Source organism: Athene noctua, chromosome 21 (genome assembly GCF_965140245.1).
Source record: "Athene noctua chromosome 21, bAthNoc1.hap1.1, whole genome shotgun sequence".
Lineage (NCBI taxonomy): Eukaryota > Metazoa > Chordata > Aves > Strigiformes > Strigidae > Athene > Athene noctua.
Window position 1 is genome coordinate 6328428 of NC_134057.1, and position 24485 is coordinate 6352912.

General features: G+C 37.5%; 1 protein-coding gene across 3 annotated transcripts in view; it reads left to right on the plus strand.

The window, feature by feature from the left end:
* CTNNA3 (catenin alpha 3) overlaps nucleotides 1–24485 on the plus strand; it is a 480821-nt gene that overhangs the window by 290175 nt on the left and 166161 nt on the right. The window lies entirely within an intron of this gene.

Consider the following 24485-nt stretch of genomic DNA (forward strand, 5'->3'; position numbering starts at 1 on the left):
TATTTATAAAGTATACTTCTTCATCACTTAGAAATTTCCAGATAGAACGGGAGGGAGATTTTAGTTTGTTGGACAATCAGTCCTGCAAATGTGACTAAATATTCACTGACTTCAACGCATTCAAACTGGAGCTTGAAACACTGCTGGAATACTGAAATAATGGTTTTTGCAGGAATATTATCTCAAGTGCCTGTAAGGAATGTGTTGCTATTTTTTTGTGAGTTTTTTTAAGCTTTTAGTGCTTTTTTTTTTGTGTGTGCAGTAATGCAAAAATGGAAAAAAAAAAATCAATGAATTCACTGTGTGGCTGAAAATTTACTTAGGAAAACTATTTGGCTCAGAATGAATTCATTAATCTTTGGTGATCTACAGAGAATGAAATACAAATACATAAAAAGGTAAAGTAGGGAAATGTATTTATGTTTCTCTTCATGGTCATGTAGTTACCGAATAAGACTAGTTACTATTCTCCAGTTTACAGGAGTGTCTCATTTTGACCATGCTGCAAAATCAAGTGAAAGCTAAAACACAACCCCAAAGTTTTAAAAGTTTTTAAGATTTTTTTTTTTTTTTTTAATACAGAAGATAAACCAGCCTGAAGTGGCTTGATTTTTAGAAAGGACAGGTGATCTCTGAAGATCAGATAACTGTACTGAATTTGAAGTTGAGTCCAGGTGAGCTAAAATACCCAAATCATTGTTCAGTTTAGAAGATGTGAACCTAAAAATCCAGTATCCATTTCCTTTCATAGATTTGAATTTGTTTCCCAGATGCAAGAAATGGCTTGTCATTGGGCTAGGTTTGTGATCAAAGGGGCTGATGGCTGCACAGATGCACTGCCTACAAAATCTACAAGGACATGTAGCAGCTCTCCGTGGATATAAGGCTGACCAGAAGTCAGCTAGCCTTAGTGATGCAGGAAAAACTCTAGCAAAGTTTCACGATTCCAGCACAGTTACCACCTAGAAGGGGGAGGTTGGGGGGGGAAGTCCCATGTCCTTTTCAGCACAGACATTACTTACCAGTCCACTCTGCAAATTCATAATCAGACTAGACAGTGATGCCTCAAAAACTCACAGAGATTGCCTTCCTTCACCTCACTGAATGGTGAACTTCGGAACCTTGTGGTTTTACCTAAACTTACCACTTAAATGCTATTAAGCAGAGCAGTCTAAGAGGGAAAGTATGCGTATAGTTTAGGAATGTAAATACTAGTGGAGAGTCATTTATCCAGATTATTCTGAGGACATCAGACATATTTGTTTTACAAGAAAATTAGTAAATAATAAGCAAATCATGTGAGGGGGTAAAAAAATGAGTCTCATGACTCCTGTATAAAAGGAATTCTATTACATGGTAGACTGATCTTACTGTATATGTAAATATACAGTGTGTGTGGACACAGTGATATTTATGCCACGACTTAATATGCTGCCTATGGTGAAGAAAACATACTTCTAAAATGTTTTAAGCAACTGGCTTTCAGAGAGACTGTACACGGTGCCATCCCTATTGTTGAATTAGTTGTTCCAAATTGTTGCTTTACTGGTGCTTACGTCATATGCTGCTATTGAATATTAACATAAAACAAAATTGAAGTTATCTTCTGGCTGTCTACTAGAACTGAAGTGTCTTATTTAAAAGTTGCTTATATTGGTTTAATGCGCTTATCAGTATCTCCAAGAGCTTGATTGATGGCTTTTTGATAAACTGTACTGCTAGACTGTCCAGCAAATTAATTAGATAGTAGTTGTACTGCATCCGTCAACTGCTAGCCTATCAGACATAAAACAAAACAAAAATGAAAAAATATTAACAGCTAAACAAGTGACTACAAAGGGGCCTTGTACATATAAACAGGTTTATTTGATTTTTAATAGAAAGTAATTTCTAAAAGCATCATTGAAGAAAAAGAATGCTTGCATGTGTTTTGTGGAAAGTGTAATACCAATGCATTTGATATAAATGGAGTAGTATTTAAATATATTAGAGGCGTAAATTGGTAGAATATTTTGGGTTTTAGTGGCCTAAAACCTGTTAAGATGAGAATATACATATATATATATTTAAATTGACAGTAGTAGAGCGCTGCACTGTTGCTTTAATTTGTCAAGGAATATAACAGATAGATAAACTTAGATCTTACTAACCTTAGTTTTCAGAAGCGTGCGTACTTCAGAAATACACACAAACTGAGAAGCAGCAGATATGTATGGACCTTGGTTTCCAGCTGAGCATGGTGCCATGGGTGATGGATATTCCGTAGAAATCAGGTATAGCTAAAAGTGCTACCAAAATCAAGGAGCCTGATTCTGAAAGAAGGACAGGACAGATCGAAAGAGATGAGTTGGCTTTGAATTCTTGCTACTATTATTATCCATTTACTTACCAAAGAATTTACTTTTTCTTGGTGAAACTTCTAATGTATAAATATCACCTGGACCCTTCGGAATAGCTGCCCAGTCTTTTGCCAGGGATATGATTCCTAAAATGGTGTTGTCTGCCATCTGTAAGATTTTGAGCTGAGGTGACAGGATAATTCAAGATCCAACCCTGTACAACATTTCCAGAGTTTATGAAAAAGTTGTCAAACATCTTTGTATTTTATTAGAGGGTTCTTAAATGACAGTTATAATTTGTGTGTTTGCAGGATAGCCCTCGCAGTCATTCCTTGTTATTTATTTCCTTCACGGTTATAAAAGCCAACAAACAAATCCCTTACAACTTTCAGGTTATGAAATATAAATCTGGAAAGCTAGTCATGTATGCTATTGCAAACCTGGGCTTGTTCTCTGCAACTGAGAATAACTTAAGTCAAATATTGAAGTGCAAGATCATGGGTGGCACATAGCTGGCTATGCAATACTAATAGAGACAATAATTAAAGGTAAAATATTTCAAAAGCTAAACAACTAAGCAAAATTGTTGCAGAAAATGTCATACAATAGTAACTGTACTAGAGAAGGCTAGTGGGTGGGGTAGATGAGGCATCAGGCAGTTATAGCTATGAAGGCAGTTTTACTATCTACGTGTATTTGTGACATCCAAGGAGTTGGGAGGGTGGTGGGCACCAAATAATACAGCAAAGGCCAATGATGCAGGCAAGACTGCCCATATTGTTAATTACAAAATGCTTTACTTATCAGAAGAAAAAAGGCTTTTTTCTTTTGTCAGCTGTAAATAGCCTTTATGGAACACAGGACATAAGGAAGCTGCTTGCAAGCATTGAGACATGAAAACCAGCTCAGATGCAATCGCTAGTTTTTGTCTTGGGGAACAAAAGCTAAGAAAACCCCCATTTACATTCCCAGTGTCCTTTTTTTCCTGAATATAAAACACCCTAGGTCTGGATCTGAGCCCACTGTAAACCTCTGACATCCATAACATCCCATCGTAAAGAATTTCACAGCTTGACTATGCATTGTGTATCTGTGAAACCCCCATATGATCATTTCATTTGCTGTCCCTGAATTCTTGTATCAGAAGAGAAAATGAGCACCAGTCCCTATATTCCTTCTCCCAGCCACTCACAGACCTCTGTCATATCCTCCTTGAATTGTCTGTTTTCCAAGTTGAGTATTTCTGGTCTTTTTAAATTTTACTTGTTTGGAAGCCATAAAAGGATCACCTTGCTACCTTCTCTGTACCTTTTCCAGCACTTTCCATCTCATGAGGTGACAGGACAGAACTGTTCATGCTATTCAAGGTACTTCATTCCACATCGATTTAATTCCTAACAGTGTTTCTTCTCAGATGACTGCTGAAGACTAAACTTTCACAGGTTTATATAATAAACCCAAAATCTTATTCCTGATTAGTACTAGTCTGCTGAGGTCTATCATAGATATGTAATGCTGGATTTTATTTTTTTTTTCCCCCAAATTAATCCACTTTGCATTTCTCTAGATTGAATTTTATCTTCTGTTTTAACATCTAGTCATCTAGTACTGTGAGGTCCTTTTGCAAATCTTCATTAGTTCTTTTATTTACTACTCTGAATAACTTGGTAAAAGATGCATACCAAAAATTAATAAAAGGTTAATGAAGACCTTGTGACCGCAAGGACAAGGAAATTTCTGGCTTGTAGCTTTCTCCCAGTTTCCTGCTGTTTTGCTTTTGAGGTTGAAAAAAGTGATGTTAATCTATCTGTATCAGCTGAGAATTACTGGTTACTCAGCCACCCTGATTTTTGGAGGACCCTTAGGATCTACACGCCTGCATCTCAGTACTGCATATACAGCATAATTAATTGTCTACCTTTTTCTTTGCAACCTCAGCAAAGGCATTTTCATTGCCTCCTTGTATGGAAACAGGCCTGTCCATTTCTCCTTGATTTTAACATTGCTCTCCTAAAAGATATTTACGGCATAAGAAAGCTTTATGACTATTTCCTTTTCATCATATAAGGGTAACTTTTTGCACTTGAAGATATGTGCTGTGAAATCAGCTGTATGTACTGTCTGCTGAAGTTGAATTCTCTCCAAACTAATGAAACAGTATTTTTTTAATTAAAAAAATGTAGCTTTTCCTGAATCCAGCCATGAGTTCAACTTCAGTAAGTCTCTTTAAAAAGCAGTGTCTCAGCTCTACCCCGTCAAATGCATTGTTTCAGCTGAACGTGTTCCACACACCTACGAGGCTTCAAAGCATCGCTGTCGAGCTGGGGTGATGGTGTTAGAGTTGTACCAACGATTAATTTGATAATGTCAATTTAAAAATGGAGACAGGGTAGCATACTGTAATAAAGAGATGATATTGCATTTACAAAATAATCAGTGAGCCATAGTTTGAATCAGCATAGTTTTATTACCTACACTAATATGTCCTTTGTAAATGTTAATATACACTGTTATTCTATCACTCTGTCAGTTGTAAATGGTGCTGTTGTTGCCATATTGATAAAGCCATCGGTGTTTAATTTTCCTTCCATAGTATTTCACTGGATTGCAGAAATTTGCAGAATAGATTTCTGAATCTGGTCCACAAAGACACGCGTATGTGGTTAGTCAGATCTCTACTCACATAAAAATTGATTTTAGTATTGCAGCCAGCAAGTCCAACGGTGATAGATAATGCAATTTTGATTTTACAGGATTACAATATAAGTCCATTTTTAAATAAACCAAGCCATTGATATTTGTGTTATTTCCAGCTTAAGTATTTACTTGTCTGCTCAAATTAAAGCATGTACTAACAATACCCCCCCTCCCCCAGTATCACTTTACTTGTTTCACTTGTTTTGTCTTTTTTTCAGAGTTGAAAAAGTCAGGTAGCTATTCTGAGATTTGATTGTGTTGGTCTTTTTTCAATTTAAAACCTTATTTACCGTGTTTATTCTTAACCCAAGATAAAGATTTCCCAAGGAGGATTTTTCTTATTTACCCCATTTACTCTTAACCCAAGATAAAGATTTCCCAAGGAAGATTTATCTTGCTTATATTAAGTGCCTGTCTCTCCTTTGACTAAAAGACTAGTTTCGTCTGAATGCCTAATTTCTAGATAGCTGAAATGAGCTGAGATGAATTGTACCTTGAGAGATGAGTGGTGATCTGTTTTGAGACATATATTATGTTGCATTTTCTTATGCTCTGTACAGAAGTTTTTAATCAGGTGTATCCTGGTTTTCAGTCCATTTCTTGCATCTGTTTTTGAAAGATCTAAGGATTTTTGAATAGTAGGTTATGATTTTGTTTTATGATATTGTAATATGATATTGTATATCAATACAGTAGACCAAGTTGGACATTACAAAACCAAATTTGTTCATCTTCTCACAAAGGTTTCTCCAACAATTAATTTGATATGGAAACTGGAAGTGCTACTTGAAATATCAAGAGAGATTTTCTGTGTTTTCTGTTTTAATCTGAAAATTAAAACTTCTCATATAGAAACAATGGGTCTGAGAAGGAACATACTTCTTTTTCCTCTTCGGATATGAAATGTTAATTGAGTTAAACTAAATTGCCCACTACACTGCCTCACTGCTCATAATATAATTTAAGAAACAAACAGTATCCTCATAGGCCAGTGACCTTTGTAAATCAGCTTGAAAATTAATATCTCTTACAAATACCTCTCTTCTGAATTAGCATTTAGAAGTTACAGTCTTTCCTTTAAAAATTGATTTAAGACATAATGATACAATGCAGTTCAGAAGTATGTAGCTAAATTCAATGAAGTACAAAACATCAGTGAAATGGAAAGACAGAACACTTCAGATCTGGGGCAGTGATATTTCCAAAGGTAGTAGCAACTACAGGTAATATCTTCTTCCTTGTTTTCTTATGTTTTCTCTCTCCTGAGCTTATTTACTCCCTGCTCTTAACCTAGAGGCCCTAGCTTCTGTTAAAAAGCGCGTACACTTGGGATGTTAGCCCCACTTACCAGGAGTATTAGCTGGTGCTTTGTAGACAGTGCTAGTATTTGAAAAGCTCAAACAGTGGCAAAATATTTGAGCTACTTTGGTTAACATCTTTGAGCTATTATAGCTGCACAATAACTGTACAAAACAGAATCTCTTAGTTGTAAATGTGAATAGTATCTTCAGATAGTGAAGTCCTAGTGAAGGGAAATAGTCCTAGTTACACAGTAAAAAGAAAAAAAACATTAAAATGTGCACTTTGGCTATTATATTGAACACTTCCCACATATGAAAAGGACACTCAGCAGCTGAAGTATTTTCATGAGTACCAAAGGTCACATTAAACTTTCTTCAGATGGAGGTTACTCTAGACTATAGTGCCTTATATTGTCCGTATACTGCATCAAATATTTCCAAGTCTGAATATGAATTTTGTGGCATTGAAAAACTACGGTATATTGCAGAATGGAAAAAGCAACCAGATTTCGGATAAAATTCTCATGATATGTCTTTGTCTGCGAGCCTTGGCTAAAATAAATTCCCCAAAGATGCATTTCTGTTAGAAAGTACTTGTTATTAGTTGGAATTTGTTACTGTAATGCAGCGATTTTAACATTGGAGGTCGGTATTGGGACTGTGTCATTTAAAGTCTTTGTCAGCGACAAGGACAGTGGGATCAAGGCATCCTCAGTGAGTTCACCAATGACACAAGCTGTGTGGTGGGGTCACACACCGAGGGCAGGGATGGGCCATCCAGAGGGACCTGGACAGGCTGGAGAGGGGGGTCCCTGCAAACCTCATGGAGTTCAACAAGGCCAAGTGCAAGGTCCTGCCCATGGGTCGGGGCAATCCCCAGCACAAACCCAGGCTGGGTGAGCAGTGGATGGGGGGCAGCCCCAAGGAGAAGGACTTGGGGGTGTTGGTGGATGGAAAACTGACTGTGAGCCAGCAACGTGTGCTCACAGCCCAGAAAGCCAACGGTGTGCTGGGCTGCATCAAGAGAAGTGCAGCCTGGATTTAATGAATATAATGTTTGGCCTGTGGTTCACTTCTAACAAAGACCAAACCAAATTCTGTTATTGAGAGACCAAGTACATAAAAGTGAACAAAAGATAGGTAAAAAGGAAGACTGAAGTGTCACATCTACACAAGCTAAAAAGCAGTTCCTCTGTAACTAGAAATTTCTTGTTTGTGAAAGCTGACAGCCTGCTCTCCTGAGCTGATCTATCAAAGAGATGTAATGCTTTTTGAGAGGAGGAGTGATAGGCTGGGTGAACTTGAGATTAAAAAAGGAATTTGATGGGAGAAGGGAAGAATTCTCTGATTATCTTTTCTTTTGGCTCAGATGCAAATCTCCCACTGCAGTGTTTAAAGGTCAGCTGTACCAAGCAGAGGCTGAGAGATTTAATAGAAGTGGAGGCGATGATGAAGTGAACTTTGTGTTCTTCATCTCTTCTCTCAGTACATGAATATATCATATTCTCTGTAGTCTGGTCTAATAACACTGACTTCAGATCTACTGGTCTGATACATAAACTTGAAGCCTATTGCCTAATTCATGCGCTTGTGTCTTTCAGTTGTGACTGTATTCCAGTATGACAATGCTGGCTTCTAGGAATTAGGATTTCTAAGCCTGAATCTGTTAGGAACAGCAGACAGTAACAGACAGCACATATATTTAAGTACTTTGGTGTGGTAATGTATTGATACTAAACTGCAAAGGCATGCGGGACATAGGGTGTTGTTAAAAACCAAGTTTGCCAGTTGATAGAAAGATTTCTAGTGCATGAAATCCAGCACATCTGTTGAAGGTGAATTTTCCTTAAGAAATCATTCTTTTAAAATGAAATTAAAGATGTAAAGAAGAAAAAATCTTGAGTTATAAAAATATAGAGAGAGAAATAAATTGGTTTGTCACTTTCTAGTTGAAAAAGATACAAGATGCATAGGAACAAACTATTCAAATACTGACAGAATCCTGATGAAAAAAAAATTACGATCTGGAACAAAATAAGTTGCTGACTCTTGTTACTTCAGCTATTTCTAAAACTAGCTTTTAAAAAGATGAGACTGATGAACTGAATGTTTTGGGAGAACTTTGCTTCACACCATACAGTCTGAGTCCAGGCATGCCTTGCTTAATATAGGGCTCCTGGCCCCTTATCTGGGGCGGTTGTCTCTGTCTCTGGGTAGCAGAGCACAACGATAAGGATAAGGGAAATTCATTTAAACCACTTTTACTGCAGAGTTAACAACTTTTTGACATTCTAACATGTTCAAACTATTGTGTGTGGAATGACTACAGTCTGGGATTGACACCTTTATTATTTTAACTTTAAGTATTTTTAAATTAAATTAATTTTTTGTAGTTTGTTGGTTTAAAGCCTTTCCTGTTTACCCAAAAGCTGGACCCAGAAAATGTGTTTGAACTAATGGGAGCCAAACTCATGGAATTGCTCATCCTTCACAGAAATTAAGTTCTTCAAAGGTAAAATTTATTTCATTTGTGTTCCAGTAGCACTCTGGAGACTCCAAGAAATATCCAAGTCCCTAGATTTGGGAAAACAGATGAGACAGATAAACTGTAGAAGGAGGCAGAAAGGGAGAATTAATCTGTCATGTGGATCAATGACAGAGCCTGGAATAAAACAGAGATAAATGAATATAGCTAACTCAAAATCAGTCACCATTGAACTCAGTTAAGAATGTTCATGTAAGGGGTTATCTGAATTAACTCCTATTTAGAAAACCATCAATTGGTGCAATTTCTATAAATTACAATTACAATGACATTTCAACAAACAATATGGAAAAACTTACATATGCTACAAATGAAAAGTTTTCAGGGTTAAACATATCAATCAAAATGTTTGCAAAACCTAGCAAAGTAGAAATAATAGCAAGTACTTGGTAATCAAAATGAATCTATATTGACAATAACTTAATAAGTATGCTACAAGAAAACTCTTCCTTTCTCTCAAGCAAAACACAGGGCCACTGGCTCTTGAACTAAAGTTTTCTACATTTGCCTCTTGTGGAAAACATCTCTGCCAAAAGTAATTTTCAACATGGAATCTACAGCTTAATCATGATAAGTTGCTTTTCGTTTTCTATACAAACAGTAAATATTTTTCTTCACGTACAACGGGAAAATTCTCACTACTTCAACCTGTTTTATTGACATATATATAAAAGATGATAGCTCTTATTTGCCACTTTGTCTGATTTTGTATGTAATTTGCTACATCTGTCTGTGTCAAATTTTAAATATACTGACCCAGAAAATTGGGTTCTGACAGCAACTCACCATAGCTCTGAAAGATGCAGGCAAAAAACCCCCTAAAACAAAATCATCTCACTCCTGTGCTTTCCTCAGTCTAGTTACAACAACCAACCTTCAAGCAGCCCGTGACAGCTATTATTTTAACCTCTGAACATCCAGTATATAAGGACTACATTCCTTCACATTCCTTTCACTCAGAGCTAAGGCTTATGGGAAGAAAACTATATGAATTCTGAAAAGCAACAAAACCCCCTAGATTTGCCATCCAAAGCAACATACGCACAGTTTCCTGGCAGATAGCAACTTAATCTAAAATGGAATTTGACAGTCCATTAACGAGTTTTGCTTTGCATATTAAAGTACTGCGTATACAAAGTACTGTCACCTGGAAGATTTTGATTTCTTTCTACCACCATCAAAGAGAGTAGGGAACTGAGTATTCTCAGCACTGCACCCATTTCTGTGGGTTTTCATCACAGTCTGGTGAACACTAAATAAAAATAACATTGTAATGCTGCATTATTAGTTCTTTAGTATTGATTTTACTGAGCTATTGAAAAACAAAACTACTTCTCACGGTGGCAAAACTCTATAACAACTGCATGTGTAGAGGTCAAACTGACAGATCGCTGGAACATCTTTATTAACTTTCAGGATATCAGAAGAGAGCAGAATCTTTTAGCATTCTTCTTAGGAGCATAATCAGATTACAAGAAACATGAATCCTGTTATGTAGAAGTTTTTAGTTTCAAACAGTTCAATGTTAAGGAATTTCATCCCCAGATATAAGACCTGAGTATAGGGTTTGTAATTTTTTTTTTTTTTTCTGGCATTTTTGTCGTTACTATTCTTCTTTAACCCATAATACACTTTTAGTGATATCATCGTATAATCACGTCAGTGTCAAATTAACAATTAAAGACCCTAAGCTGAAGAGTATGTCATCATCGCCATTTTTGCATAACAGTTTATCTTCTATTAGTCATGTACATGAACATACACAGTAGCTGTCACTACAATGCAGGATGTTGTTTTACGATGTGACCTGCAGACACAAAATTTAAGTGTGGTTTTCTGCTTGAAAGAGCCTGTATCTAAGTATTAAACATGAAGCAGTTAGCATCTAGAGGTATGCATGCAGAATATTGGTCAGCATTTTGGGAATAAAATGTACCTGTCAGCAGACTAGGAGGACATTTTTTGTAAATAAGATGAGCACTTTTAAACACGATCAATATTTATGAATGGGAAGTGCATTTCCATTACTTTACCATACTAATTTCTAGAATCAGTCTATCCTTGATAAATTATCCCTTCTATCTTATCATATACAATTTTTTAAAAACTCTTATTTAGCTAGTCAACACAATGCTTTGTTTTTGAGAGGAAAACCACCTTCAGTTTGCTGATTTCTATGCATCCTCAGTTTGTGTGATTCAGAATTCCCATTCAGCACTGCCCTGGTTTTACCTAACTTACTTTCAAGAGAGACCAGTGTGCAGCCTGCCTCTTCAGGCAGGGTTTAATTAATGGCACATCCATGAGATCTGGGCAGTGGACGTTCCTTTCTTGTAGGTTCTTCATTGGTGCAGTTCAGTTAAATCCAAAGATCTTAGTGGATCCATTTTAGCAATCCAACTGCTGAGTTTGCTAATTTTAGCAAATCTGTGATTAGATAGGTCTGTAGCAAGCAATAGCAATCCAACTGCAAAACCAAACCCCACGCTTCCTCATTCTACTTACAGATAATTTTTTTCTACAACTTTTTAAAAATTAAAATTTGAATGCCTGAAACACAAATTTAATGTCAGTAAGCCTAAGAGTTAGGTCTAACCCCCTGCTTTTCCATTTCAACTAGAATTCATTTCTGTGCTGAAGGCTCCAAGAGTCCTTCAGCAAACTGACCCGCTTGTCAAGATGATGTCACAGCTGTCAATAAGCAGTATAGACAGCCTTACTGGCTACAGCCTACAAACCCTCTGGTGTTAGGTGTTGCTCTGTTTGGTTGTTTGCAGATAGCACCCAAAAGGAAAGCCTAAAGATGGTTAACGGCATTTGTGGGGGGTGTGTGTGAAATTATTTCTAAAATGAAAGGCAGCACAGGAAAAACGCACAAATGTTTTAAATTGAAAATTGCTTTAAATTCTAATAGAATAAGCCTGGAGAGAGTAATTGAGAGGTGGCAGACAGACGGAAGGAGGCCTTTAAAGGTAACTTGTTCTTGAATGTATTGGAGCTGGTAGACTGAAGGGAGGGCTAATGTGGTTAAAATAGTGAGTTAAGAAAATTAATTTTAAAAAATAGCTTAAACTCAAGCATGTACTTCTAAGTGTGTAAACTTTAAGACTTTGAACCTTGCTATTTTGGGCCTCACAGAGTTCCAGCATCTTGCAGCAAGTCTTGAATTCATAATGTGAGAATTTCTGCACCTTTATGTAATTAATCAAATAAGGCCCAACTTTCCTATTACTGATTGAACTTCAGGTGATAAATGGTGACATTTTCATTAATCCTCTTAATCACAGCCTTTATTGCATAAGTGTGAAGCAAGGGAACAAAAGATAAACAACCCAAAGATTTATCAGACTTTCTATGTCTGAGGGGCGTATTTCAACAGCTAGAAATGTCAGCCACCTAGTACAGTGAGGCAGGGTGTACTGTAAGTTATGTGAGCTCTAAAAGAGAAATTGTCTCGGTTCAACATGGACTCCTCATCATAATAGACCCAGTTAACATTTTTGCTCCTAGTGTAGACAGCTGACACAAGTGCAGTGGCAGTGACTTTTTTCTTGTATTACTGCAGAAAGCAGATTTAGAAGTTCCTCAGAATATTAGAAATTGTGATAATTGTGATTCCAACTCACGTTCCCACAGTGTCGTAGTTTTAAAGTACTGATCTGTAATGAGTCAGTCAGCTGTAACAGAACAATTCTGAAGGTTATAAAAAAGGCACGTCACCAAAGTATTAACATCAGTTTACTAAAGCTTGTGCTTCTTAATATCTCAAATATCTCTGTGAATGTGTGTACTTGTTAGGGTTTGTTGGTTTGTTGTTAGTTTTTCCTTGGAATATGGATGCTATGATATCTGGTGAAGAGGAGGTTTATTCCTGTTGGTGGAGGTGCTGAATATTCTTTGTTCTGTGTGACCCTCTATGCAAACTCATAGAGTCAGAGGCTGTTACCCTTCTGCAAAATGATCTGGCCCTGTTGGGTCAAATTGGACAATGGGATCCCCAAGTTCTTGAGGGCAGAGAAACGTATCTATATGCACAGCATGGGTGTATATGTATGCATACAGAATAGGTTTGCATTAATTTCACCTCTTTTGGTGACCACATTTCTAGCCTAAAACATGAGGATTTATTGCAAGTTGTTATTCCACAGGCTAAGAGAACTCAAAAGGCATATGGATGACAGGCAGGTGATTAGAGAGAGCTAACATGGCTTCACAAAGGGCAAATCGTGCCTGACTGATCTGGTGGCCTTCTACAATGGACTGACTGTATTGGTGAATAAGGGAAGAGCAGCAGATGTTGTCTGTTCTGACTTTTCTAAGGCCTTTGACAATGTCCTATTCAACATTCTTGTTGCTAAATTGAAGAGATAAGAGTTTGATGAATGGACTGTTTGATGGATAAGGAATTGGCTGGATGGCTGCATCCAAAGAATTGCAGTCAACGGCTTAGTGTCCAAAAGGAGATCAGTAACATGTGGTGTCTTTCAGGGGTCTGCGTTGGGACCAGTAATGTTCAATATCTTTATTAATGACATTGACAGTGGGATTGCTGTCCTTAGCAAGTCTGTGGATGACACCAAGCTGGTGCAGTTGATATGCTTTAGGAAGGGGATGTGCCATCCAGAGGGACCTGGACAGGCTGGAGAGGTGGGTCCCTGCAAACCTCATGGAGTTCAACAAGGCCAAGGGCAAGGTCCTGCCCATGGGTCGGGGCAATCCCCAGCACAAACCCAGGCTGGGTGAGCAGTGGATGGGGGGCAGCCCCAAGGAGAAGGACTTGGGGGTGTTGGTGGATGGAAAACTGACTGTGAGCCAGCAACGTGTGCTCACAGCCCAGAAAGGCAACGGTGTGCTGGGCTGCACCCAGAGCAGGGTGGGCAGCAGCGCGAGGGGGGGGATTCTCCCCCTCTGCTCCGCTCTGTGAGACCCCCCTGCAGGGCTGGGTCCAGCTCTGGGGCACCAACAGCAGAAGGACACGGACCTGCTCGAGCGGGGCCAGAGGAGGCCACGGAGATGATCAGAGGGATGGAGCACCTCACCTATTATGACAAGAGGGTGAGAAAGTTTGGACTTATTTAGCCTAGGAGAAGAGAGTTGGGGTTGTTCAGACTGGAGGCCTTATTGCAGCCTTTTGGCACTTAAAAGGGGCTCATAAAAAAGATGGAGATCGATTTTTTTTTTTTACTAGGGCCTGTAGTGATAGGACAAGGGGTAACAATTTTAAACTGAAAGTGAGTAGATTTAGATTAGATATCAGGAAGAAATTCTTCCCTGTGAGGGGGGTGAGACAGTGGCACAGGTTGCCCAGAGAAGCTGCGGCTGCCCCCTCCCTGGCAGGGCTCAAGGCCAGGTTGGACGGGGCTTTGGGCAACCTGGGCTAGTGGAAGGTGGCCCTGCCCGTGGCAGGGGGGGGTGGGACTAGATGATCCCTTCCAACCCAAAGCATTCTATGACTTTAAGAGTATTTTCTAGAGGATCATGCGACATGTTTGTTTGCTCAATTTAATCACTTCTCTAGTAAACTTTCTGGGTATTTTACCACTGCCAAATGTCTTTTGAACAAGTATTTTTTTTCCCCTACAGCCAGGGAGATGCTTTTTACAAGACTGTACTTAATAGTGGGAATTCTTGAATACATTGAAGCAACTGAGAAATATTCTTGTTCCAAAATGTAGTTCATGCACAATACTTAGAGAATCTAGGTAATATCTTGTATGTGAGGCAATAAAGTAGGACAAATCCTTTCATAATACAGACTTAACAGCAGAAATAAAATTAAAAGAACAGTCATTTTAGAAAAAAAGGCCATCACATCATCAGGAAAACATACTATGGGAAGTCATGGATTAGAATTACTGATCGCAAAGAAGGGAAATAATCTTTGTTTAACAGGAAAATTTTGTAGTACTGTTTTTGACAACTTGGCAGAGTCAAAAGGCACATATTGTTTGGTATTTCTCTTTGGTGTAATTAATTCTCTGTAGAAACTCTTTAAAAGAAACTGAAAAACAAACTCAAGCAATATGCAATAATGTCAACATAGCTACTTCCAAGGAAATCACATTGCTCACAACATCATTATATTAAATTGCTTTTTAATACCTGTTAGCCTAGTATTCCAACTACTAGGTTCATGACAAATTTCTAAAACTTTCTTCTTCTGAAAAACACAGGCTGGTCTTTCTAGACACAAGGAACCTCCTTGCTGGACTCAGTATGACAGAAGTAAAGTATCTAGGCTTGTTTTACTGACTGTCAGTCACTATCAGCTCTCTTACACAACCAGTCCAGTAAAGGGACAGACGGACAGACGTAGCCATATCCCATGTACTTTTGTGATGGGAATTTCAGATCACCATTGTGAGTTTTACTTAACTAACATGTACCCTGTCAGCCCTTTAGTTACAAATAATTTATAGGTTATACTTCTAGACTTCTTGCACAGAGAGTTGTTCCCTTTGAAACACAGTAGCAACCCCCCCTTACTTTGTTGTTGGGCAGACGTCTGCTGTGTGTCAGGATTGCTTACCTGTGCATCGCTTTACAGTGATTAACAGTGAATTCATCTGCCCCTTTTCAAAGCAAGGGTACTGTAAACAAGATAGAGTTTCCACAGGAGTTTTGTCAGTGAATTTAGTCGGATCACAGTCCTACACATTGAATTCTATCCACATGCTTAAGGGTGAGACTATGTGATGCCTCAGACTGCATTGCAATCTGCAGTTTGTAAATCTGGATGATTTTATATATAAGTTTTGGTGGCAAAGCTTATAAACAGCTTTGAATGTTTTCCTTTGTGATCAGTTTTACCTTTCCTAGACCAGAGATCACATTGCAGAAATGAGTCAAGAATTTCTTATAAAATGTTTTATCAACCTTTAAACTCAATTAATGTGAAATAAAGACTTCCACTGACACAGAAACATTTTATGTTAGTACAACATTTACTCCATATCAATTACAGTAGCTAGGAGACTATCTCCAACTCACTGCAGCTGGAATGTGCTGCCTGCAAATGGCTTTCACAATAGCTGCAGATACGCACCTCATGGCACCATTCACAAAAAGGAGAAGAAAAACTAATAAACCTGAGAAAAATTACTTAGATATTAATTTAAGGGATAAAGGAAGGGTAAAAAGAAGGGCAAAATCAAACCAGAGGCTTAATTATATTTTTATGAGATATTTGACATATAGCCTATAATGAATGCATAAGAATATATTGTAATGCAGTAATGACATAATGTGATGCATAAGAATATATTGTGTGCCTGTGACACAGATTACCTTTTTATCACTGGAGCAATATAACATTTATTTTGCCTTACAGAAAACTTACCTTAGTGTACATACATGATGAGTGAATAATGGATTGGCTTACAGCCACAGCAAATACAAATGGCTTGAGCATTTCACAAAAAGCTTCCTAAGCATGTTTACAGCCTTAAATTTCATTTAAAAATTTCGATTCACTTCAATATGGGAAGTCTTTTGAATGAAGTCAGCAGATACCCAGACCTGTTCTGTGCAGTTAGTTAATATTCAGTGAGGAGAAAACAAAACCATCGTCCGAGGGAAATCATGGTGTTCAAAGTGGCTTTTGATGAAGCTACACGTTCACTGAACAGGCTCTTTTAAGCTTTCCAGGCCTGGCCCGGCGCTGCCCGGGAAGGGAAGGGAAGAAGGGAAGAAGGGAATCCAGATCACCACCCCTGAATCCAACATTATCTCAGGTCCAGTAATCTTGTGTGGTGGGTGCACACAGAGCAAACTTTCTGTCGCCTTTTAAATTCATTTTATTAGCTGATTAGCATACTAGATGAGGAGGGGCAGGGATTCCATAATTCATTTCCATGAGAGACCAGGAAAAAGGTGGAACATGGGTTTCAGTTGAGTTGGTGGTCCCTGCTTAGCTTTGTTTTTTCCTCTGTTCCTTGAGATCTTATCGGTTATCCCAGAAATGCTGACCTCAGTTCGTGTTACCCCTTCAGTGGCCAAGGCACGAGGTCATTACCAAGGCCAGCAGGTGTCTGGCTTGCACAATAAGTATCGGGCTTAGTGGTACTTGTGCTTGAGGGGAAACACCTGGTTTGCTCAGTCCATGTCTCCCTCTCTGAGGGTTATCTGAGGAGTTTGTCAATGAAACTCAAGGGAGTGTGGGGGGAGCATCCTTCAATACACTCCCCCTTCCTTGGGTGACATTCCGTCGACTAATCCAAAGGCCACAGCTTGTCCTTGAGGTTTTCTGTGTCGATGAATGTTGGAGGAATTTCTTCCTTCAGTCCCTTGTACCGCCATGCTCCTTCTGGAAGGTTCCGTGGCCGCCCTGCAGTTGTGGTGTGCGGAGCACTCAGAGGTGTCCGGGTGTGTGACGGCAGGTCCTGACCAGCAGGGGCGGGTGGGTTTGGTTGCACATTTCTCTATCAAACTTTTAACATCTATTGCCAAACACGTGTTTTCAACTTCTGAAAAGATAATTCCACCTTTCCTGGCTGAGGTTTTTCTAAGTGCCAAGTTGTTGGGTGCTGAGAAGAAAACTATGTGGGCAGGCAGTGTGCAGCCCAGAGTATGTAGGGCAATTCAGACCGCTAAAAACGAGTAATATCTGTGTTTTTTCTTATGAAGTCATCAGTATTAAGAGATGGTGATTTGCTGTTGCAAGCAGGCTGTGTCATTTTAAGGCCTAATGTCCAGCATAAAATCGAAAATATCAACCCAAGAGGCAACAATAGAAAACAATATATTAAGAAGTACCTTTTTCTTAGGTTGCCAAATTTTCAGTTTTGGTTCTTTGAGTCAGAATGTTTGTCTTTTTTTGAGATGAAGGACTGCATTTAAGCAATAATGAGCTTTTGGGAGCACTTGTGTAAGCAGCTGCTCACCAGTGGAAGTGAGGGGCATACAGTCCAGTTTAGAGTAGTACTTTGGTCAGTATATATACTTAATTATTGTGCACTATCCTTATGCCTAAAGCTGTTTGGTGATGGAGTGATAAAGTAGTCCTTCTCTGGATATTATTTTTTCAAGTCCTGTTCAGTGGAAACAGGCCAAGAATAGACTAAAGGTCTTTATAATAACACTGAAAATGTTAAGGTATATTGTATCCTGTGTAACTCTCTGAAATGAATGTGGTTTTTTGTTTATGGTGGATACAAATTTATGCATCTGTGTTCCATGATTGTTTCCTGTCTGGAATGAGGCTATATGAAAGGCTGTTCTTTGTTTTCTGCTAATCGTTAAAGTAGTCTTCTCTACAATGGCTCCTCTGAGTTACTCTATTTTAATTCCAGGAAACAGTAATTATCAACATTTCAAGTGGTGGAAAGCCCGGGAGGAAAAAATGAGTCATCCAATTAGTTGTAAAGTGTAAACCCCAAATTTTTTTCTGAAAATAAGATTGGGGTTTTTTTTATATATGAAAACATGATGTGAAGGTTGCATATCATTTGCACTGAACTGGTGCAGTCCTGTCTCAAATGTTGGAGCAAGACATTTGGGTTGGAGAAAGATTCCAAGAATACTAAAAGAGAACTCATGACAAGTTTGAAATGGGACTTTTTCAGTATTTGAAAAGAATTCTTGAAGTGCATCTGATATGTTTATTTCTGTGAGGTAGGAGGAGCTGGTGGTTGTGCATCACATAAGGTGTTTTTCAGTAAATTTCATCCTCTTAAATTGGGAGATGGACCTTGTACTTGCTTTGGGAAGGCTGTCAAAGAGCTAGAATTCAGATATTGCCACCAGCTGAATCCTGAAAAGTTGGATGCCTAAAGTTTCAGGTTAATCCTTCCTGTCGTGCACTATGAAAAGATATGCAGCTTTATACTATTTCCCATTTTTGTTATATATTTGTTCTATGTTTTAATTTGGATTTTCAGTATAGTACTAACCAGTTTGTACCATTAATAATAAGAGAGTAAATACTGCATTCATTGATCCCGTGTTCTCCCAGTTTACTAACCACGTATGCTGCTATACGTGGTTGAATGATTTTGTGCCTTTATTTTGCAGTACTGATTTGGTTTAATTAAACATCTAAGGAGAAAAACAGTGTGTTTCTGGAAAGTCAGTGACACCTTTTGACGCAAATCTTAACCAAAGTCAGTGATAGTATTTGGGGTTTTCACAAGGAAAGTGAAATTAGAATCTATGCATTGGTATGTTTTAGTACTCCTTTGGTAACTGCTGGTGTCATTGAACTTCTGTTAGTAGTTTGCAGGGAAATACAAAGTTGCTGCACTGATTTCAGAGTTAAGGATCCAAAGTAGTCTTTTGGCTCTTAGTCCTGTGAACAAAAGGTCAACCCATCACCATGAAATTTAGTTTATTGTCTCAAAGAGAGATTACGTTCTTAAGAGAAATTGGACGTGCTGAATTCTGCAGTAATTTTTAGAGAAGAAACAGTTTCATTGTTTTTGAATTTGTCACATGCAATTTGTAACACAATACTGCATCCTGCAGAAAATAAAGTAGGTACTATTAATGGTGGATGTGTTAAAAGTAATATCAAAGTTTGTATGGCTGATGTAAGCTACTTTATTTCTAGTAATATGGTGAATCTAATTTGTATTATTCAGTGAGCGTATGCTTGTATCTCCCTGTCTTGTTTCCTTTCAACTGTGGAACAGAAAGTGTTCTTTTGTTGCCAACGTGTCATTTACGCACATTAATGTAACGTGCATTAACATTCTGCTTGTCAAACTTCGTTCAGCTGTAGCTAACCCTCAATGTGTTATTGTTGACTCTCCTATTATTCCCATCCTAGATTCGATTGTAAGTGCTCAAGCACCACACACATCTATAGTTCTGTACCAGTAGTTAATGATAGCTGGGAGTGAACTAGAATATAGATTAACTGCTTCTTAGTGCAAAAAATACATAAATACAAACTTGTACTGCAATGTACTTTCTATATTGCCAAAGCAGGTGGTCAATATTAATGTTAGATACAAAATAATCGCCATACTTTCTGTGGAGGCAAAAGTTCTGCGAAGGACTGATCCCGAGATGGATTAAATTCTGAAGGTATGTTTTGTCAAGCTGGGCTTTCATTTTTTTTTTCATTATTTGTGAGTTTTTTTGCTGGGTTCTCCTCTGCCCCTCCTTGATTATGCATGATTTTCTGGGAAGTAGTTGCGATACAGTATTTATTACATTTCTGAGTGGTTGTTCTTTGTAACCTTCCAGAGGTGAATTCTGTTTTTCATGTATTGTCAAATTATTTATGCTTAGTATTATTTTTAAAAATGTAAATCTGTAGCATGTATAACCAATACAGATGTTGCATCAGAACAATATGCTTAAAACGTAATTGTTGTTGTAAAAGGACAGCTATCTAATTTTTGTAGAATACTGCTTCTAATTTGAACTCCTTTAAGAACTGTTACATGAACCGTGGTTTTGTTTCTCATTCAAAAACAATCATTTAATGTTTTATTCGTCAGGTATTCTTCAAGGAATTGAAAACATTTACACTTGAATGAAAGAATTTCTGGTTAATATAACTAAGTGATTACACTGCTGGAAAGAGGTGTGTTTCCTCTCCTGCTTTGCTAATATTTATTAAGTGCTAAGTGAGTTCTGTGTGGTTTCATTTTGTTAGCACACATTTTCATATCTCACACTGATTTAAATAATAGAGGGTTTATGCACTTTAAGACGAAATGTGCTGCATCTCCTAGGATTGATTTTGATCTCAGTTAACCAGTCAGAGGCAAAAGGGTGAAGGTTTTGATTTTGACAATAGGAAGAATGTAAGATTTTGTTGCCAGAGGAAACAAAAGTCACCTGACTATGCTCAGGTATTTGTATGATAAAACTATATGTTATTTAGTCTAACAGGAAAATCCTTAAAACGAAGGTAATGGATATTGTTTCATAGACTATTTGAATAATGAGTAATAAGAAAATAAATGAGGGTGTGTTCATGCATATGTTTGGATCTTACCTTTGTTTTATAGAGGAAAAGGGCCTGAATTGTGAGCATTCTAACGACAGTTTATTGTGGGTGTTCTATTTGCCTCTTTATTATTTAGGTGCAGGAGATAGAGGGTTTCGTGCAGGGAGGAAGGGAGAAAAGAAGTGTTCATGCAGAAGGAGAGAGATACTTGGAAGTTCTACGCTGAAACACCTAAGAAGATAGAAGAAGATTAGTTGATGGGAGCAGACCAGGCAAAATATTGCCTCTCATTAGATGGTATTTTATTTAAAAACTGGAAAATTATGGGATATTTAGAATTTGAGATGTTGTATTTGTTTTGAGAACTGGTTGGTCCACCCTGATCTTTACTGGCTTTCACTGGTGATAGATGTTTACCAGATCCTGCTAGTGTCAGTCAGGTCAGTGTCAGACAGTCGAGCCCAGCTCAATAATCTGTTCAGAAGCACTTCTCTGTGTGTGGTGCCCAGTTCCCTCAAGGAATATTCTGGCAGTGAGTTTTGATCACTCCTCCTCTTAGATATTTTAAGGAATTGGTTAATTCTGTGCATGACTGATGGCCTCTTGCTCCATGGTTAACTGCTGTCTTAATTGCAATATTTATGGTCAGGCTGGGATAAAGAAAATCAGAAGATTGGTTATTGGTTGCATGATTACAGAACCGGATAGTCACTTCTATAATTTTGAAAACCATGCTTTCTTCTGCTTTAATATAACATACAATATCTCTGTCTACTGCTAAAATAAATTTTTGCCTTAATACTCACTTTTTTTTTTTTCTGTCTGCATGAAGAAAGAAGTAGGGACAAGGCAGTAAAATGGTTGGTGTTTTAGTTCTTTGCTTGTTCTGTTCTTTTCGGGTAGTTTTCTTTATATTTCTGTACTCATGCGGTACTGCTGGGAAGCCCTCTGTTGCTAACATTTCGGCAAATGGTGCTAAGGGAGAGGTTTCATAAGTAGTTTACATTTAGATCTTTCACCTGCTGTTATGTTTGGGCCCATGGAAGGACCTTCCTTCAGATATCAAAGGCCACTGTGGTTATTCCAGTAGATTAAGTCTGGTGCTGGTGAAGATGTTACATTTTTTGAGAAACTGTCAGTGAGACTTCGGTCGTGTCTATAAACAGTTTCTATTTAGTGGACTCTTCAGCTAACTTGGGTTGCCAGAGCCCAAATGTAATCCAAATACAGTCTCTTTTCTTTGGTTGTAAACAGGGCTCTGCACACTGAGTTCTAGAGAGAGAATCCTTAACTGAGTTCTTCAGCTGTCTTTACTGTGACCCAAAGCAGTGAGAGAAAGCTTAATGGGGCTCTGCATCAAGCCTGACACCTTTATTGAAAAGGAAATTATTTCTGAAATGTTCCTGTGCAGAATTATCCCTTACACATGTGCAATCTTTGCCTCAGAGAATTGTGTTTGTTTAATTTATTTTCCATTTTTATTATGGTTGAGGCCCAGTTTATCAAGTCTCCTAAATGAACTTGCATGAGATGAGACTTGTCTGAGCACATGGAACTTGAAATAACTGGTTATAGGGGGTCGTTCTAGATTTATGTTGGTTTAAAAAAAAAAAAAAAGAACACTCTAATCCATTGGTATTCAAGTACCCTTTATTAATTACTAATGAAAATTGAATCTTTAGCATGCTTGACAAATGACATTACAGGAAACATTTAAAGTTATGTAATACTCTGAGGATTTTCTTCATGTTAACAAGTAAGTTGGTTACAGTTGAACAGGGGCAGTGATAAGCCTCCGGTATACAAGGTAGAGCTAATTTTATCAAATCATGTGATCAAATCAGTGATTATGGCATTAAAGGAGTACTGTGTATTTCAGTTCTGAAGAAAATGAAAGCGATAGAGACATGCAACATTAGAAGAAGTGCAAAATGAGCCAAAAGATCAGTGAAGAAGCTTAAGATGTGTCGTGCCCTACAGTAGTTAAATTAGCAGAATCAAGAATCTTTCTGGAAGTGTGGAAGGTGAAAAATGAAGAGAGACAGAGAAAGCAACATAATATATGTTAAATGTATTTTTAGTATAGTTTCTAACTTTATTCCCACAAAAGTAAAAACTAATAAAAATTGAAGTAATAGTGTAACTTTTGACCTGAAGTATCCTAAAGCATTTTATAAACAACGAAAACATAACATATAAACTCTTGCAGTAGCTTATAAATACCTCGGTATTACTGTTTGAGTTGATCTGGAAAGAAATTAAGTTTTACAGTGGAAAATGGGTTGGAAAACAAGCAACACTGTGATATTACTTTATTGCCCACTGGAGGTAAGTTTTCAGTCCACAGGAATACATTTTTTTTTCACTCTAAACAAATATTCTAGTCTATGTAAGTTTTATTAAGCTCATAAAAATGCACATAATAACTATAAATGCATATAAAAATGCAGTAACAACTGCAGGACATACATACATCAATGTAGCCTTTTCCTTAAAAAATATAGATTCGTTATTTATTGTTGACCTTCCTAGTTTTTCCATGGCATTTTTTTGTATGAAGAGTCATTTTTCTCAAAAGACTTTTTAAGGCTTCATGAATAAAACTATTGGTAGAAGCTAAGAACACCTAATAAACTTACAAAAGATAGTTCAGTATACCACAAAATTAGAAGCAAAGAATATGTAAGTACCCTTTTTCATTTATAGTTGGAGGAAAGTAGACTAGCAGTTAAATTCAATTTACGTGGAGTATCTAATTTATATTAAGAGCCATGTTGATTACTGTAATGCCGAAATTCAAATGTTATTCACCAGTTCAGTATTCAGTTTCTCTCCTACAAATGAAATATTTTCTGAACTGTGATTACTCAGAATTAGTCTGTACCTCAGTGGATTGCTTTATTGTATTTGTGTCTGTTTCTGGTGTTGTTTCCCATTCCCCTCCCTGTTTCCCCCCCCCCCCAATTATTTTGTTTGTATTTGGTGCCTATGTATTTGACTTCATTAGAAAGATAAAGCTCGGTGGATCAGAAGGTCTTTCAGGCTTTTATTTTATGTGAAACTTCCAGCAGAGCAACGTCCTCATCTTGGTTTAGGCCTTTTTAACCCCCTACATCATGTCAGTGACTTGGTAAATTCATATATGCATTAAAGTGATAGTGTATCTAGTTCGTGTTCTCAAGAGGTATGTGTAAGAAAACCTTGTACTTGGTTTTGAGGAACACCAATATGTTTTGTTCTGCTCTTTATTCCATGCATTTATTTATTTATTTATTTTTTTAAAGACTGGCAAAATGACAGGACCAGTATATTAAACTTTTCAGTAAACACTGTATTTGAAATCTTATGACATACAAGTTAAATTTTCTTGAAATTTGAAACATGTCAAGTTTTATTTTAGACATATTGTTTTTCCTTGGTTTTGCTTTAAGAGTATATTCTAAACACTTAAATATCAGCAGAACATTTGTCATCCAAGGCTATATGTGCTCCCAGCATGGTCTTAAGAATTTCTGTAGAGTTATCAATGGGGGGGGATGGGGTTGCCAGAAAGTTCTTCACACTATGTAGAAAACTTTGCATACGACAGACTTTGGGCTTATCCTGCAGTGTGTTGAAGGACCTTGTTAACTTTAGGGTAGGCAAAGCCATGGAATATCTTTCCTCAGTTGAAAGAATTTATTGACAGGAAGTATTTACTATGA